This window comes from Felis catus, chromosome B2 (genome assembly GCF_018350175.1).
Source record: "Felis catus isolate Fca126 chromosome B2, F.catus_Fca126_mat1.0, whole genome shotgun sequence".
Taxonomy (NCBI): Eukaryota; Metazoa; Chordata; class Mammalia; order Carnivora; family Felidae; genus Felis; species Felis catus.
The window spans coordinates 29902307-29919942 of NC_058372.1; the positions used below are offsets into that span (position 1 = coordinate 29902307).

The window sequence follows — 17636 nt, forward strand, 5'->3', positions numbered from 1 at the left end:
ATGAATGGATGAAGAAATTGTGGTTTATATACATAATGGAATACTACGTGGCAATGAGAAAGAATGAAATATGCCCTTTGTAGCAACGTGGATGGAACTGGAGAGTGTTATGCTAAGTGAAATAAGCCATACAGAGAAAGACAGATACCATATGTTTTCACTCCTGTTTGGATCCTGAGAAACTTAACAGAAGACCATGGGGGAGGGGAAGGAAAAAAAAAAGAGAGAAAGAGGGTGGCAAACCATAAGAGCCTCTTAAAAACTGAGAACAAACTGAGGGTTGATGCGGGGGTGGGAGGTAGGGGAAGGTGGGTGATGGGTATCGAGGAGGGCACCTGTTGGGATGAGCACTAGGTTTTCACGAGCATTTCCCTGATTATGAGTGACGTTGAGCATCTTTTCATATGTCTTTTGGCCACCTGGATGTCTTCTTTGGAAAGCTATCTGTTCATGTCTTCTGCCCATTTTTTAATTGGCATTTTTGTCTTATGTTTTGAGTCATATAAGTTCTTTCTGTATTGTGGATAATAACCCTTTTTCAAATATGTCATTTGCAAATATATTTTCCCATTCTATATGTTGTCTTTTAGTTTTGTTGGTTGTTTCCTTTGCGGTACAGAAGCTTATATTGTGATGTAGTCCCAATAGTTTATTTTTGCTTTTCTTTCCCTTGCCTTAAGAGAATACCTAGAAAAATGTTGCTATGTCCGATGTCAGCGAATTTACTGCCTGTACTCACTTCTAGGATTTTTATGGTTTCAGGTCTCACACTTAGGTAATTCATCCATTTTGAATTCATTTTTGTGTGTGGTATATGAAAATGGTGCAGTTTCATTTGTCTGCATGTCGTTGTCCAGTTTTCCCAATACCATTTGTTGAAGAAGTCTTTTTCCTATTGAATGCTCTTTCCTGATTTGTCAAAGATTAACTTACCATATAATTGTGGGTTTATTTCTGGATTTTTTACTCTGTTCTATTGAAATGTGTGTCTATTTTTATGCCAGTACCATACTGTATTGATTACTACAGCTTTGTAAAATTGGGGTCTGGAATTCTGATGCCTCCAGCTTTGCTTTTCTTTTTCAAGATTTCTTGGGCTCTTCAGGGTCTTTTGTGGTTCCATACAAATATAGGATTGAGTGTTTCTAGTTTTGTGAAAAATGCTGTTGGTATTTAGGTAGGGATCACACTAAATGTGTAAATTGCTTTTGGTAGTATAGACATTTTGATATCTGTGCTTCCAATTCATGAGCATTGATTGTCTTTCCATTTCATGATGTCATTTTCAATTTCTTTGCTCCGTGTTTTATAGTTTCAGAGCACAGGTATCTCACTTCTTTGGTTAAAGCTAGACTGCCTCCCCTCTAGCCTTGGAGAACACACTACCAGGTCAAAGTGATATCTGCAGGTCAAAATCCCAAGCCACACAGCACCTCAGGTTGACCTTACAGTCAGAGGCTGGTGGGTCATGTGTTCTGAGAGGCTCTGTGGAAAGTTTCAAAATGGGGAGGGCTAAGGCAAGGACTTTTTGAAAAGCATCTACTCCAAAGACTAAGATGCCACAACTCTTGAAGGTTTGGCTGTCTACCAGACTTAGGCTTTCTTTCATGGTGTTCTTTGTGAGACAGTGCTCCGTGGTGTGGTTGTAGTATTGCTTCATGTTTCTCAGAATTAAGTGGTTACTCTTCATTTGGCTTGTGAAAATCTTGGTCTTGTTGTCAAAAATCTTGGCTCTTCCATCAGCCACTGGACTCAAGACTTTCTCTTCATCTCCTCATTTTCATGGCAGATGAAAGGTTGGTAGTTAATGAATCCCAAGACAGTAAATGCGAGGACTTCTGGAGCTGGTTCAGACACAGCCAAGGAAAAATGCTGTAGACAGCGCATTTCTGAGGTAGGAACCAGTGCCTTCAGAGGGAGCTCCAGTATTTATGAGTGAGGTAATAATTATCCATGTGTGGGGAATAAGTGTGAATGTCTGTGTGTGTATGTGTGTGCATGCTCGTGCTGTATGATAGGAGAGAAAATAGTGGAAAGACAATGACACAACAACCTCCACCCCACCCCCCACCGCCAAAGTGATATTCAAATCCCACACCCATTGTACACTGATGGGATTCAGCAAAACAAAAAAGAAATGTTACTCTAATCCCCGAAAATAAAAGTGCCATCAGGGCACCTGGGTGGCTCAGTTGCTTAAGCATCCAACTCTTGATTAGTCTCACAGTTGTGAGATGGGGCTCCGTGCTGGGTATGGAATGTGCTTAAGATTCTCTCTTTCCCCTCTCCCTTTGCCCCTCCCCTGCTCTCACGTGCTTTCATGCTCTCTATCTTTCTCAAAAAAGAAAAGTTCCGTGAAAAAGCTGATCTTGAACAGGGTTTGAAGAAGTGGAGGCATCAGGAGGAGTGGGGAAGATTTAGAAATATTCTCATGGCTCTGGCTGAGGTGTTAGTACCTGGAATGGGACCCTCTCCAAGTCTGCTGCTGTGATGTCGTAGCATCCCAACCCCTGCTAGTCCCACCTCTCTTCTGACCAAGGTCCCCTTCTTTCACATCACCCTCCCTGTCACTGTGGAAAAGGCATTGGCCTCAGAGTCAGGGGTTCCAGCCCCACCACACCCTCTGTTTCCTGCGAAAGTCACTCCCTTCTGTGGCCTAGGCTTCTTTATCTCTAGAACAAAGCCATGAAGCTACAAGGCCCAGCGCCTTCCAGTCCTGCTATGTGACAGTTGTAGAGCCCCAGAAGTCACCAAGGGATCCAGGTGATGAGTGTGAAGGAGGAGGTGCAGGAGTAGGGAGGGATGCTCCAAGAGAAGGCACAGCCTGCAGCTGTTCTTGTCCTAGCCTCCCTGCTCCTCCTGTTCTGTCCCTCAAACTCCATTCTATCCCAGGACCTTTGATTCATCCTTCTTCCCTCATGTGGCACACTCTCCCCATCTCTCTGCCACAACCTTTGGTCTTACATCCTTCTGGTCTCCGCTGCAATGTTACTTCCTTGGGGACAGTTTGCCTCCCTCCTCCAACCCCCTGCTGCAACCTGGGTAAGATGGGTAGCTTCTGCTCATGTGCAGCCATGGCCAATGAGCATCACGTGATTGCACGTTCACCACCTGCCTCTGTGCATTCCATGTAAACGGTGAGTTTTCTTTTTTGTAGATCCCTATCCTTTGTGCCTGTCACAGTACTGTGTTAGTCAGGGTGCTCAGGGAAACAGATACAAGAAGATACGTGCATAGAGTGAGAGGTGGGAGAATTTCAAGGAACTGGCTTATGGGACGGGGGCGGGAGTTGGAAGTCCAAAATGTGCAGGGCATGCGGGTAGGCTGGGTGTGCGAGCAGAGCTAATGCTCCATTCGTGATCCAAAGGCAGTTTGGACAACGATCTGCGTTGTATTTCTTCTCTCTGAGATTAGGAGAGTCTTCAATTTATCATTATCCTCATGTTGCATAACTTCTGAAACCATGTATGTTTGACTTTTCCTTTGTTTTTATGGTCAGTATGCAACAATTCTTGTGGAAATAATAGATGTAAATTCAAGAACTGAAATAGAATACAAAGAAATAAGCAGTAAGAATGAAGTGACAAAGCTTAAATACCTTTTAATATTGCTTTGAAATATACTAATCATGAATCTTCTGGGTCTGAGAGGAAACAGGGATGAATCACAGCCTGATGTGTAACAGAGCATCTACTATTGTACAGGTGTTATAACGAGTGGGAGTGGCTTCCAGACTGTGTATGATTTAGTTCAATACTATTTGACATTTCTAAAATTAAAGAAAAAAACCCTGCTACTCTGCCAAAACTCACTGGTGTCTTACTCTTGCTAGCCATGTAAATATTATGTGCAAATCATGCTCCAAGGCTGTGTGAATGTGAATGTGCTGAAAACATGCTGTCAGTGCTCAGAATGCAATGAACAATTAGCAATAATCAAGAAGAACTTTTTGTAAATAAACTCACACAGTAAAGTCTTTGAAATAGTAAAACTTTCTATTAATAATACTTACAGGGTTGGGGCGCCTGGGTAGCTCAGTCGGTTAAGCGTCCGACTTCGGCTCAGGTCATGATCTCACAGTCTGTGAGTTCGAGCCCTACGTTGGGCTCTGTGCTGACAGCTCAGAGCCTGGATCCTACTTCGGAGTCTGTGTCTCCCTCTGTCTCTGACCCTCCCCCGTTCATGCTCTGTCTCTCTCTGTCTCAAAAATAAATAAACATTAAAAATTTTTTTTTAATTCAAAAAAAATACAGGGTTGATAACAGCAGCAAACATTGAAAAATTTCCATCAGAATTTTGCACTATGGGGAAGGTTTAAGATGGCAGAACAGCATGGAACCTCTCAGCTTGTCTCATCCCTGAAATGCAGCTAGATCAACACCACACCATTTTGTACACCTAGGAAATGGATCTGAGGATTAACACAACAATCTGCATGACTTGAGCCACAGAACTCAGCAGGTACTTGGTGGAGAGAGGTGAACTGGGGGAGAGAAAAGCCATGGGTGATAGATAAACTGAGGATAATGATAAGCTGTTTTTGTGGAAAAAGGACAGAGAAAGGGGGGTGGGGAAGAGAGTGCAGTGCATCTGCAGGAAAAGCACTCCCCTGAAAGCAGCTGGAGAGAAAGAGAAAGAGTGAAAACACTCTCAGGGGACTGAACAAGAAATCTGTTCCTCGAAATCATTGATGGGGAGAGAAGAGAGGGTTTCAGTACCATTAGGATTCTATAAACAGTAGAGCACAGAGTCTGAAATTCCTGAGCTCAGTGCCTGGTGAGGAAGTAGGGTGAGCCTCCAGGAGCAGGCAGAGAGGTTTGAAGGGTTCTTGTGCCCACATGGGGAGAGGCAGTTCTCTGCCTGGAGAGCATTTGGTAGAGGCCATATGGCCTCCCCATAGACAAAGGTTCCAGCAGACCCCAGAGAGCAGCCACGTTTGCTGATATTGGGACAAAGACTCCAGAATATGGTGAAACCTGGTGCTGGCTGTGTATTGTGAATTGCCATAATCTCTGAACTTCTGCTACTGTGCAAATGCACGAACATTTTCTTGGGCAAGCCAGCACCGGGCCACTGCTCAGTGAGACACTCCCCCAGAGAATCCGCAGGAGTCCAAGCCAAAAGGGTCTCTGAAGTGAGGGTTTTGGAAACACAGCCCCATCTGAGATAAAACTCTGGGGGAAGGTGCCACCTGGTAGGTGAATGGCTGGACACAGACAGGATTGAGGCGGGCAGTGGACAGAGGCCTGAGACAAAGGAAGGGTGCTTGATTGTGGGTCAATGAGAGTGCAAAGTTCCTGTGCCAGAGAGTAGGAAAGTGGGTGAAGCCATTTTCACCTCTCCCCCACCCCACACACAAATGCAGGTGCACGTCCATGCACGCCACACCTACCACCCCAGTAAGTTTATCAGCACCACCTAGTGGACATCGGAGCCATTGCACTGGAGCCCCACCCAACTGTACCCTCCAAGCATATCCCCTAGAGGACCACCACAAGTCCCTCTACCTGCTTAGTGTATGGACTATAGAGTGCTTCATAGTTTGAGTTCTAAGGGAAACAGGATGTAACTTCATTTGGGTTTCATTCTGTTTGCTGGTTAATTTATTTAAAAAAACTTTTAAATTATTTTTTACTATGTTTTTAAATTTTTTTTGTAAATTCTTAATTCAATTTCACTTCCTTTATTTCATTTTATTCTATTTTAATGTATACATTTTCTAATTTTTAAATTTTTTCTTAACTTTTCTTTCTTTTCATTTCTTTTCTTTCTTCTTTTTCTGTCTTCTATCAAGATTCTCTCAACAAGTAGACCAAAACACACCCAGGATCTAGCTTTTATGATTTTTGTTCTGTTTTTAAGTTTTTAATTTTATTATTTTTTTCTTCCTTAAAATTACAAAACTAAGGAATTTCACCCCAAAAGAAAGATCAGGAAGATATGAAAGCCAGCAGCTTAATCAACACAGATATAAACAAGATGTCTGAACTAGAACTTAGAATCACCATGATAAGAATACTAGTTGGGACTGAAAAAACCATACAATCCTTTTCTGGGGAGGTAAAAGAAGTATAACCTAGTCACGATGAAATTAAAAATCCTATAGCCGAGATGCAATTTTGAATAGTTGCCATGACAGCAAGGATAGACAAAGCAGAGTAGCAAATTAGTGATATATAAGACAAAATTGTGGAGAATAATGAAGCAGAAAAAAGGAGGGAAATACAAGACTTAGAGAACTCAGAGATACATTAAAAAGAATAATGTCTGAATCATAGGAGTCCCAGAAGATGAAAAGAGAGAAAAAGGGGCAGAAGATTTATATGAGCAAATCATAGTGGAAAACTTACCTAATCTAAAGAAGGAGCCAGACATCAAAATCCAAGAAAAACAGAGAACTCCCAATATATTCAACAAAAACCAACCATCACCAAGGCATATCATAGTCAAATTCACAAAATACACAGACAAGGAAAGAACTATAAAAGGTTTCTCCCTTAACCTATAAGGGAAGAGAGAACATGTTCACAGCAGACCTATCCACAGAAACTTGGCAGACCAGAAAGGAGTGGCAAGATATATTCAAAGTTCTGAATAGGAAAATATGCAGCCAAGAATTCTTTTTCAGCAAGGCTGTCATTCAAAATGGAAGGACCATAAAGAGTTTCCCAGATAAACAAAAACCAAAGGAGTTCATGACCACTAAACTAACGCTGAAAGAAATTTTATGGGGGACTCTCTAAGTGGAGAAAAGACAAAACAAGACAAAAAGACCAAACGACTAGAAAGACCAGAGAACATTACCAGAAACTCCAACTCTACAGGCAACATGTGGATACATGGAGATTAAAGAACATCTTACTAAAGGATGAATGGGTTAACCAATAATTAAAGAGGAAATTGAAAAGTACATGGGAGCCAATGAAAATTAAAACACGACAGCCCAAAACCTCTGGGAAGCAGTAAAGGCAATCATAAGAGGGAAGTATATAGTAATCCAGGCCTTCCTAAAGAAGGAAGAAAGGTCTCATATACACAACCTAACTTTACACCTTAAAGAGTGGGAAAAAGAACAGCAAACAAAGCCCTAAACCAGCAGAAGACAGAAATTAATAAAGATTAGAGCAGAAATCAATGATATATATATAAAAAAAAAAACCAGATCAATGAAACCAGGAGCTGGTTCCTTGAAAGAATTAACAAGATTGATAAACCCTTAGCCAGACTGATCAAAAAGAAAAAGGAAAGGACCCAAATAAATAAAATCAAGAATGAAAGAGAAGAGATCACAGCCAACTTTGCAGAAATATAAACAATAGTAAGAGAATATTATGAACAATTATATGCCAATAAATTGGGCAATCTGGAAGAAATGGACAAATTCCCAGAAAGAAAAACTACCAAAACTGAAACAAGAAGAAATAGAAAATTTGAACAGACCCACAACCAGTAAAGAAATTGAATTAGTAATAAAAAATCTCCCCCAAAAAACAGAGCCCAAGGCTGGATGGCTTTCCAGGGGAATTCTACCAAACATTTAAAGAAGAGTTAACACCTAGTCTTTTGAAGTTGTTCCAAAAAATATAAATGGGAGGAAAACTTCAAAACTCATTCTATAAGGCCAGCATTACCTCAATTCCAAAATCAAAGACCTTACTGAAAAGGAGAACTACAGACCAAATTCCCTGATGAACATGGATGCAAAAGTTATCAACAAGATACTAGCCAACAAGATCCGACAACACATTAAATGAATTATTCACCACAGTCAAGTGGGATTTATTCCTGGGATGCAGGGCTGGTTCATCATCTGCCAATCAATCAATGTAATACATCACATCAATAAAAGAAAGGCCAAGAGCCACATGATTCTCTCAATAGATGCAGAGAAAGTATTTGACAAAATACAGCATCCTTTCTTGATAAAAACCCTCAAGAAAGTAGGGATAGAAAGATCATATTTCGGGATCATAAAAGCCACATATGAAAGACCCACCTCTAATATCATCCACAATGGGGAAAAACTGAAAGCTTTCCCCCTAAAGTCAGGAACACCACAAGGATGTCCACTCTTACCACTATTATTCAACATGGTGTTGAAAGTCCTAGCCTCGGGGCGCCTGGGTGGCGCAGTCGGTTAAGCGTCCAACTTCAGCCAGGTCACGATCTCGCGGTCTGTGAGTTTGAGCCCCGCGTCGGGTTCTGGGCTGATGGCTCAGAGCCTGGAGCCTGTTTCCAATTCTGTGTCTCCCTCTCTCTCTGCCCCTCGCCCGTTCATGCTCTGTCTCTCTCTGTCCCAAAAATAAATAAACGTTGAAAAAAAAAAAAAAAAGAAAATCCTAGCCTCAGCAATCAGACAAAATAAAGAAATAAAAGGCATCCAAATCGACAAGGAGGAAGTCAAACTTTCACTCTGCACAGATGACATGATACTTTATGTGGAAAACCCAAAAGACTCCACCAAAAAACTGTCTGAACTGGTCCACGAATTCAGCAAAGTTGCAGGATATAAAATCAATGTACAGAAATTGGTTGCATTTGTATACAACAATAATGAAGCAGCAGAAAGAGAAACCAAGGAATCAATCCCATTTACAATTGCACCAAAAACATAAAATACCTAGGAATAAACCTAACCAAAGAGGTGAAATATCTATAGGCTGAAAACTATAGAAAGTTTATGACTGAAATTGAAGACACATACACACTCACACAAATGGAAAAACATTCCATGCTCATGGATTGGAAGAACAAATATAGTTAAAATGTTGATACTACCCAAAGCAATCTACATATTCAATGCAATCCCTATCAAAATAACACCAGCATTCTTCACAGAGCTAGAATAAACAATCCTAAAATTTGTATGGAACCAGAAAAGAGCCCCAATAGTCAAAGCAATCCTGAAAAAGAAAACCAAAGCTGGAGGCATCACTATTCAGGACTTCAAGATGTATTACAAAGCTGTAATCATCAAGGCAGTACGGTACTGGCACAAAAATAGAAACAGAGATCAATGGAACAGAACAGAAAACCCAGAAATGGACCCACAAATGTATGGCCAACTAATCTTTGACAAAGCAGGAAAGAATATTCAATGGAATAAAGACAAGACTGTCTTTATTCAGCAAATGGTGCTGGGAAAACTGGAGGGCAACATGCAGAAAAATGAACCTGGACCATACACAAAAACAAACTCAAAATGGACTAAAGACCTAAACGTAAGAAAGGAAGCCATCAAAATCCTAGAGGAGAAACCGGGCAAAAACTTCTTTGACTTCGGCCACAGCAACTTCTTACTCAACACGTCTTCAGAGGCAAGGGAAACAAAAGCAAAAATGAACTATTGAGACCTCGTCAAAATAAAAACTTCTGCACAGCAAAGAAAAGAATCAGCAAAACTAAAAGGCATCTGATGGAATGGGAGAAGACATTTGCAAACGACATATCAGATAAAGGTTACTATCCAAAATCTATAAAGAACTTATCAAACTCAACATCCCCTCCAAAAAAATAATCCAGTGAAGACACGAATAGACACTTCTTCAAAGAAGACATCCATATGGCTAATAGACACATGAAAAAATCTTCAGCATCACTGATTATCAAGGAAATACAAATCAAAACCACAGTGAGATATCACCTCACACCAGTCAGAATGGCTAACATTAACAACTAGGCAACGACAGAGGTTGGTGAGGATGCAGAGAAAGAGGATGTCTTCTGCACTGTTTTTGGGAATGCAAACGAGTGCTGCCACTCTGGAAAAGTGTGGAGTTTCCTCTAAAAATTAAAAATAAAACTATCCTATTACTCAGCAATTGCACTACTAGGTATTTATCCAAGGGATGCAGGTGTGCTGTTTCGAAGGGGCACATGCACCCTATTGACAATAGCCAAAGTATGGAAAGAGCCCAAGTGTCCATCAATGGATGAATGGATAAAGAAGATGTGGTATATAAATTCAATGGAGTATTACTCAGCAATTGAAAAGAATGAAATCTTGCCATTTGCAACTACATGGATGGAACTGGAGGATATTAGCTAAGAGAAATTAGTCAGAGAAAGACAAATATCATGACTTCACTGATATGAGGAATTTAAGATACAAAACAGGTGAACATAAGGGAAGGGAAGCAAAAAAAAAATATATAAAAACAGGGAAGGGTACAAAAACATAAGAGACCCCTAATTATAGGGAACAGAGGGTTGCTGGAACGGCTGTGGGAGGGGTGATTGGCTAAATGGGTAAGGAGCATTAAGGAATCTACTCCTGATATCATTGTTGCACTATATGCTAACTAACTCAGATTAAAATTAAAAAAATAAATAAATTTTAAAAATAGTTTGTAAATTAAAGGGACTGAAAGAATGAAAAAGAATAAATACCTGAATACTAAAAGAAAAAGAAAGAAAGAAAGAGAAAGAAAGAAAGAAAGAAAGAAGAGAAAAGAAAGAAAAGAAAGAAAAAGAAAATTTTCACGAAAGAATGTGTTTATAGGTGTGCCTGTCTAGCTCAGGGAGTAGAGCATGTGACTCTAGATTTTAAGGTCAGGAGTTCAAGGCCCACTCTGGGGGGCATATTGTACTGAAAATTACAAAAAAAGACTGGGGGCCTGGCTGGCTCAGTCAGTAGAGCATGCAACTCTTGCAGGGGTTGTGGGTTTGGGCCACATGTTGGTTGTAGAAATTACTTTTTAAAAAGTAAAATCTTAAAAAAAAAAAGAAGATGTTGTTTCTAATACTACAGAAGCAGTTGGATGGGAGGCGGCTCAGGAGCGTTCTTCTACATCACTGTGGGTTATATCCAGTCAGCTGGTGCCCAGATCCCAGGACTCCCTTTATTTCAGTGGGAGAAGCCTGAACATGAAACCGCAGGTGCCTGAATCCACATCGTTCACACAAAATCAGATCATGGGCTGGGACCTTTCACCCCAAATCCTCTCTCAGGTGAGACTGCCGGTAATGGCAGGAGGAAGGGGTGGAGTAAGTTCTTCCCCAGAAGGCAATTATGAAAACTGGAGAAAAACATTAAAAATAAACATTTGAAGTCACTGAAAAGTAAATGCAGGCAGAAACATGAGAACTTTAATCTTGAATAACCACCACTACAATGGGCAAGAACCGCAAGTACAGAGCCTTCTCCCCTCTGGGTGCTCCCCTCCCCCAGCATAACTGCAGCCCAGTGGCTCCCAGAGCAGATGACAGCAGTCACAGTGCCAAGGAGCTGGATATTTAAAGGGGGAAATTTGAAAGTGAGGGAGCAGCAGAGGGTTGAGATCTGAATAGAATGTCACTCAAATTCCCTGGATGAGCACCACACTCTGCATGGCTGAGGGATGCCAGGAGACACTGTTGATAACACAGAAAGAACCAGAAGAGGTCTAGCTTTAAAGACACAACTGTCCTGATCTAATCTGTGAGTCTGCACTGTTGACTTATGAATTCTCCATCAGCACAAGGCTCAGGCAACAGCAAGAAAAATCATACTGTGGGTGCCAGTGTGGCTTAGTCTTGATCTTGGGATCATGAGTTTAAGCCCCACATAGGGCATAGAGTTTACTTAAAAAATAAAATCATAATGGATGAAGGATGGTCAGACTTTGTGGCTGGGAGGGCATTTGGAAGTTAGGGGGAAATATCAGGAACAAGACGACCACAGAGAAGGTGAGGGCCAAAATCTGAGAAGAACCTGCACGAACCCTTGACTGACCACCAGGTCACACAGATGGAGGGGGGCTCACTTAAGACCCAGGATAAAATGCAGCCTCTGGATACGGGAAAAACAGGGCATAGACAATAGCTGTCAACAATGTGGGGGTTAAGGTCATAGTGGGGTCCATGCAAGTGAAACACTTCCAGGATAAAAACAGTCTTCAACTTAAATAAATAAAATAGATTCCAGATTTGCTAAAACTTAAAATGCATAATTCATTTACTTTTAAAGCACATATTACCAAACATGCAAAGAAACAGAGACGTGTGACTGTGAGAAAGTCAACACAGACATATCCCCTGTGTACCCAGATGTTGGAATCAACCCCAAATGCTGCCATGAACTTCAGGAAATAGTTTTAAAGAATGAATAAATATGTGTTGAAATAATTTAAGAAAATCAGGTTCTTAAAGACTGAACAGAAATGAAATCTGAATGAAGAAGTGGAATGTACAAAGAAGACCAAATAGAAATTCTAGAACTAAAAAAGAAAAAAAAAGTAATAAAATTCAACAAGCAAACTCCACTGAAACCCTGGGAAGGGAGAATAAAGAATCAACGAGGTTGAATATAAATCTATACAAATTACCCAACTCAAAAAACACTGAGAAAAAAGATTGAAGAGAAACTAATATAACCTCAGAAATCCAAAGGAGAATTAAAAAGACAATTAGACAATCACAGTTCAAAAATTAGAAGGAGACAAAAAAAAAAAAACAAAAAAGATTTGAAGAAATTATGTTTGAAAATTCTACTTTAGTGCAAAAACCGTGAGCCTATAGATCTGAGAAGGTCATCACTCATGAGAACAGAAGCAAAAGAAAACCACACCAAAGCTCATTCATGTCCATGTGACACCTTCCACACAGGATGTCATGTTTTCGAAATTTTCACAGATTCACTGATACTCTCCTCATGAAGAGGTGGAACTAATTCTTTTCCTCTTGTGCGTGGACTGGACTCAGTGACTCGCTTCCAATGGAGAAAATAAGGGAGATGTAATGGGGTGTGACTTCAGAGTTTAGGTCCCAAAGGAATGTGTTTTTTTCTCTCTCTCTTCCCTTTCTTTCCCTCTCTCAGATCATGGGTTCTAGAAGAAGCCAGGTGTCCTGTCAGAAAGATCCTCACTTGCAGACAGGCCCACATGTGAGGAACTGAGGCTTCCCCCTATGAGCTTGGGGACACTGAAGCTCCCTGCCAGTAGCCACAGGTGGGTGCGTGAACTTGATCCTCCAGCCCATGTCAAGCCTTCGCATCATTGTGATTCTAGTTTCATCTTGGCTGCAACCTAATGAGAAAACTTAGCTGATGCTGCCCCGCTCCCCTGTCCTTACACTTATGATCCTCAAGAATTTATTGCTATAATAATGTCATATGAAGCTGCAGGATCATGTTATAATCTGTGGAATCGCAATGGATAATGACACAGACCTTGGAAGCTGGACAGGGGTGCTGGCATCACAGACACTTTACACGAGGCAGGTGCTGAGGAGCAGGACAGGGGTGGAGTCGGAAGGACTGTGAGGTGAGAGTTTAGGAGGAAAAGATTAGCAGGAATGCTGGAAATTTTCAAGGAAAGGGGCAGAGACATAGAAAAGGAAAAGAAGCCTCGGGAGCTCTACAATTCTATTGGGGAGAAGCAGGCTGAAGAGGTGACCCCACTGCAGACACAGTCTCACACCCCAGAAAGATGGGTCACAGTGTGCAGAGATGCTAAGACATAAGCCAACTGCATGCTGTGCACAAGACATGCACTTTTGGGGAACCTGGGTGGCTCAGTTGTTTAAGCATCCACTTCAGCTCAGGTCATGATCTCATGGTTTGTGAGTTCGAGCCTCGCGTCAGTCTCTGTGCTGACAGCAAGCAGCCTGTTTTGGATTCTCTGACTCCCTCTCTCTCTCTGCCCTACAACAATAAATAAATAAATAAATAAATAAATAAATAAATAAATAAACAAACAAGAACTGAGACGTCCACTTTCACTATGAAGACACAGGCGGAATGTAAGTTGATGAAACAGCTGTGCCAGGCAAACTGTGACATGAGGAGGCTGATATGTTAACATCAGGAGCAAAAGAGATTTGAAAAGAGAGCACATTGCTGGAGATAAGGAGAGCCTCCTGGTGAGAAATGTAATAGAATGAGAAATGTCACAAGTACAGACAGAAAGGAGACCAGTGGCCGCCCAGGGCTGGGGGCTGGGGCGAGGACCAGATGCAAAGCGGCATCAGGAAACTCAGGATCAGGGACCAGTTCTCTATCGTCTTACTAGTTCCATGGGTCTAAACCATTGGTGACATTCCTCTAACTGTGCATTCACACCTGGGGAATTTTATCTCATCTGAAAAACCTTAAGAAATAAAACAAAAGTAGGGAGGAAGTGGCACAGAAGAGATAAATATAAACTAGGTAAATATAAATGATGGGAAAAATTTTAGATAAATGTATTATATATAAATATAAGCTAGGAGAATTCGTTGCGAGCTCTCTGCCATGAACTACTTTTAAGTCCTGCAGGCCAAAAAGAGATGACACTAGATGTTAACTCATAAACAGAATGGAGTAATTAACAACAAAAATGGTGATAGTCTATACTCATACATTTTCTTCTTAACTTCTTTTTTTCTTTTTTTTGAGCTCGGAAATTTTTCTTTAATAATGTATGAATATTACTTCATAACAACAGAAAAGAGTTTGTAATAATTAAATCACAGAGAACCTGATTTTTAAGATAATGGATAACGTAACAGTGGCAGACAGAAATTTACTCAGAGAGAAATTTAGCACAGTATTTTTCCTCACCTGTCTTTCATGACACTGAATGTTTTCAGAAAATAATTATAACTTAAAAAAAAAGTGTTTAGTGAAACCTAATGCTTACCGTATTTGGTTTACTGTTATTTTTTTTAATTTTAATTTTAATTTTTTAAAACTTACATCCAAATTAGTTAGCATATAGTACAACAATGATTTCAAGAGTAGATTCCTTAGTGCCCCTTACTCATTTAGCCCACCCCCCCACAACCCCTCCAGTAACCCTCAGTTTGTTCTCCATATTTATGAGTCTCTTCTGTTTTGTCCCCCTCCCTGTTTTTATATTATTTTTGTTTCCCTTCCCTTCTGTTCATCTGTTTTGTCTCTTAAAATCCTCATATGAGTGAAGTCATATGATTTTTGTCTTTCTCTGACTAATTTCACTTAGCATAATACCCTCTAGTTCCATCCACGTAGTTGCAAATGGCAAGATTTCATTCTTTTTGATTGCCGAGTAATACTCCATTGTATATATATATACCACCTCTTCTTTATCCATTCATCTATCGCTGGACAGTTGGGCTCTTTCCATACTTTGGCTATTGTTGATAGTGCTGCTATAAACATGGGGGTGCATGTCTCCCTTCAAAACAGCACACCTGTATCCTGTGGATAAATGCCTAGTAGTGCAATTCCTGGGTCACAGGATAGTTCTATTTTTAGTTTTTTGAGGAACCTCCATACTGTTTTCCAGTGTGGCTGCAGCAGCTTGCATTCCCATCTTCTTAACTTCCTTAAAAGATGTATGACTGTGCCAAACACTAAGTGGTACATGATATTATCTGGCTTACAATGTATGCTGGTGACACATGTAACAATACTAGCACAGAGGGGCCTAAATGAAACTCCATTCCTGTATTTACTGGATGGAGTTCAATGTTACCTTAAGTAGATTGTGAAAAGTTAAAAATGCAGGTTTCAATTCCTAAAACTTCAATAAAAATTAATAGAAATAAATACAACTAGAGAGCCATTAGAATAATCAAATCATAAACAAAAACTATTTGCTTGAAACAAAGGAAGGTAGAAAGGAGGTACAAGAATGGAAAAGACATGAGACACTTCAGACACAAAGAGCAAAATGATAGACCCAAATCCTACCATGTCAGGAATCATATTAAATATAAACCAACTAAAATTCTACTCAAAAAGTTGACATTATTGGACTGCATAAATATCAAGATGGACTATACACTATGTAGAATAGAAACACTTGAACTACAAAACCAAAAATAAGTTAAAACTTAAATGGTGAAGGAATGAATATCTTATGGGAATAAAAAGCATAAGAAGTCTGAAGTGTTGCATTAACCTGAAGCAAAATATGTTGTCACATAGGGAGCATCGCTAGAGACGGAGAAGGACGTTCTATAAGAATAATAGGTCAGCATCACAGCAAGACAAAGTAATGAATGGAGAAGACCCTCAGTACAGAGCTCTAAAACAGGTGACACATAAAGTGGAAGAAGGATAAATAAATAGACAAATTAACTATTGTATTTAGAGATCAATACTCTTCTCTCGTTAATAGAACAGGTAAAGACTTGGCCACTCCATGAGCCAAAATAGACCACGGTCTGGCCCTAAATAAATGTGAAGGCAGGGAAATTATAGAGTACACTCTGTAACCACAGTGACATTAAATTAGAAATCTGTAACATGAGGATCTCTGGAAAATCCACAAATAATTGGAAATTAGAACACACATCAAACCCCTGAAATGTCGTGGCTTAGAGAAGCAATCATAGGGAGGTCAGAATTGTCTATACCCGAGTGACAGTGTACAGAAATGACAATATGAGGTCTGTAGATGCAACAGAAACAGAGGTTGTGATTTCACAGTTTGCAGGGACAGGAAGCCAGGTCTGAGAGACCCAGACAGCAGGTCCCTGTTTCGAGGGTGCACCAAGGGGTAGAAGAGGCAGGGTGCCAGGGTCCTGCTCTCTCCAGGTGGGGTAGGGGCCACCCTCCAAGTTCCAACTATGGGGGGTCTGACTCCCCCCGCCCACACACACACACAGGAGCTTCCTCCCCATGTCTATCTTGGGCATGGTGTTGAGATGCATGGGTCCTGCAGGCCTGGGGAGTGGGAAGGGGACACATTTGGGTTCTGGGGGAAATGGTAGGTAGAAGCCTGGGCCTGACTCATGGCTCATGTCCTTGTAGCCCCTGCGGCGTCCAGCCTCCACCCCACGTCCTGTCTCTGAGCTCCAGGAACGCAGCCTCCATGGCCCCAGCTGCTGGGCACCTCCCTGTTGGAGGCCCTCGGGCTGCTTCTCCTGGAGAAGTGGCTCCCCGTGTTCACAAAGAGAGAATGTCTCCAGGTGATACAGGGGTGGACGGCAGGTGGCTGTGAAATCTTAGCCCAGGGAGTGGGATCCGGAAACTCCAGAATTAGAACCAGGTCCCTTCAGGGTGCACACACCTTGCTGCCCCTCCTCTCAGTTCCTTGCCTCTCTCTGCCTCCCCAGCAAAAGAGGGTCGTGCTCTGGAAGAAAGGGAGCCCCTTAACCACCTCCCCTCTCTTCTTTCCCCTTCATTCCGGGATGTTTGAACTATTCCTATTGTAAGTATGGAAAAATGCCTAAACCTAAGTACAGTTTCCTGACCAATTACAGGGCTAAATCCTGTGTAATGACCATCAGGTGCAAAACAGAGATGTCCACCATGGCCCCACCCAGATGCCCCTGTGCCTCTTCCAGACAGAACCCCTCCTCCCTCACAAGGGTCCTAAAATGACCCTTCCCCTGACCTCTGGTCCCTGGTTCCTCCTCCTGCACTCTTGTTGGCCTTCATCCCCTAATGTCACAATTTCCTACCTCTGCTCACCTCTCCTGGAGTCTCCCCAGGTTCCAGGTCATTACCCAGGGGAGCTCCGCCTCCTCCTCCTCCTCCCCTTCTTGGACCACATCTTAGGAATGGACAATCCAGACTTGGTTCCCCGGAGGAGGATCCTATAGCTCTGGAAGCAGAGGCAGGAACACCTGACAGGGACTCCAGGGTCAAGGTCCCATTAGGCCCCTGGGGAGAAGCCCAAAGGGCGCTCGGGTTTTCTGTCATCATCCCTGTGGCCACACGGGGGTGCTGCCGCTCTCCGGTTCTGCAC

At 41.6% G+C, this 17636-nt stretch overlaps 1 long non-coding RNA gene across 1 annotated transcript; it reads left to right on the plus strand.

Moving 5' to 3' along the window:
- The first annotated feature begins 1228 nt into the window (after positions 1-1228).
- On the plus strand, positions 1229-13580 carry LOC123385330. Its single transcript, XR_006597652.1, has 3 exons — positions 1229-1894; positions 4254-4461; positions 12797-13580. It is a non-coding gene; the product is annotated as an uncharacterized LOC123385330 (long non-coding RNA).
- Positions 13581-17636: the final 4056 nt, after the last annotated feature.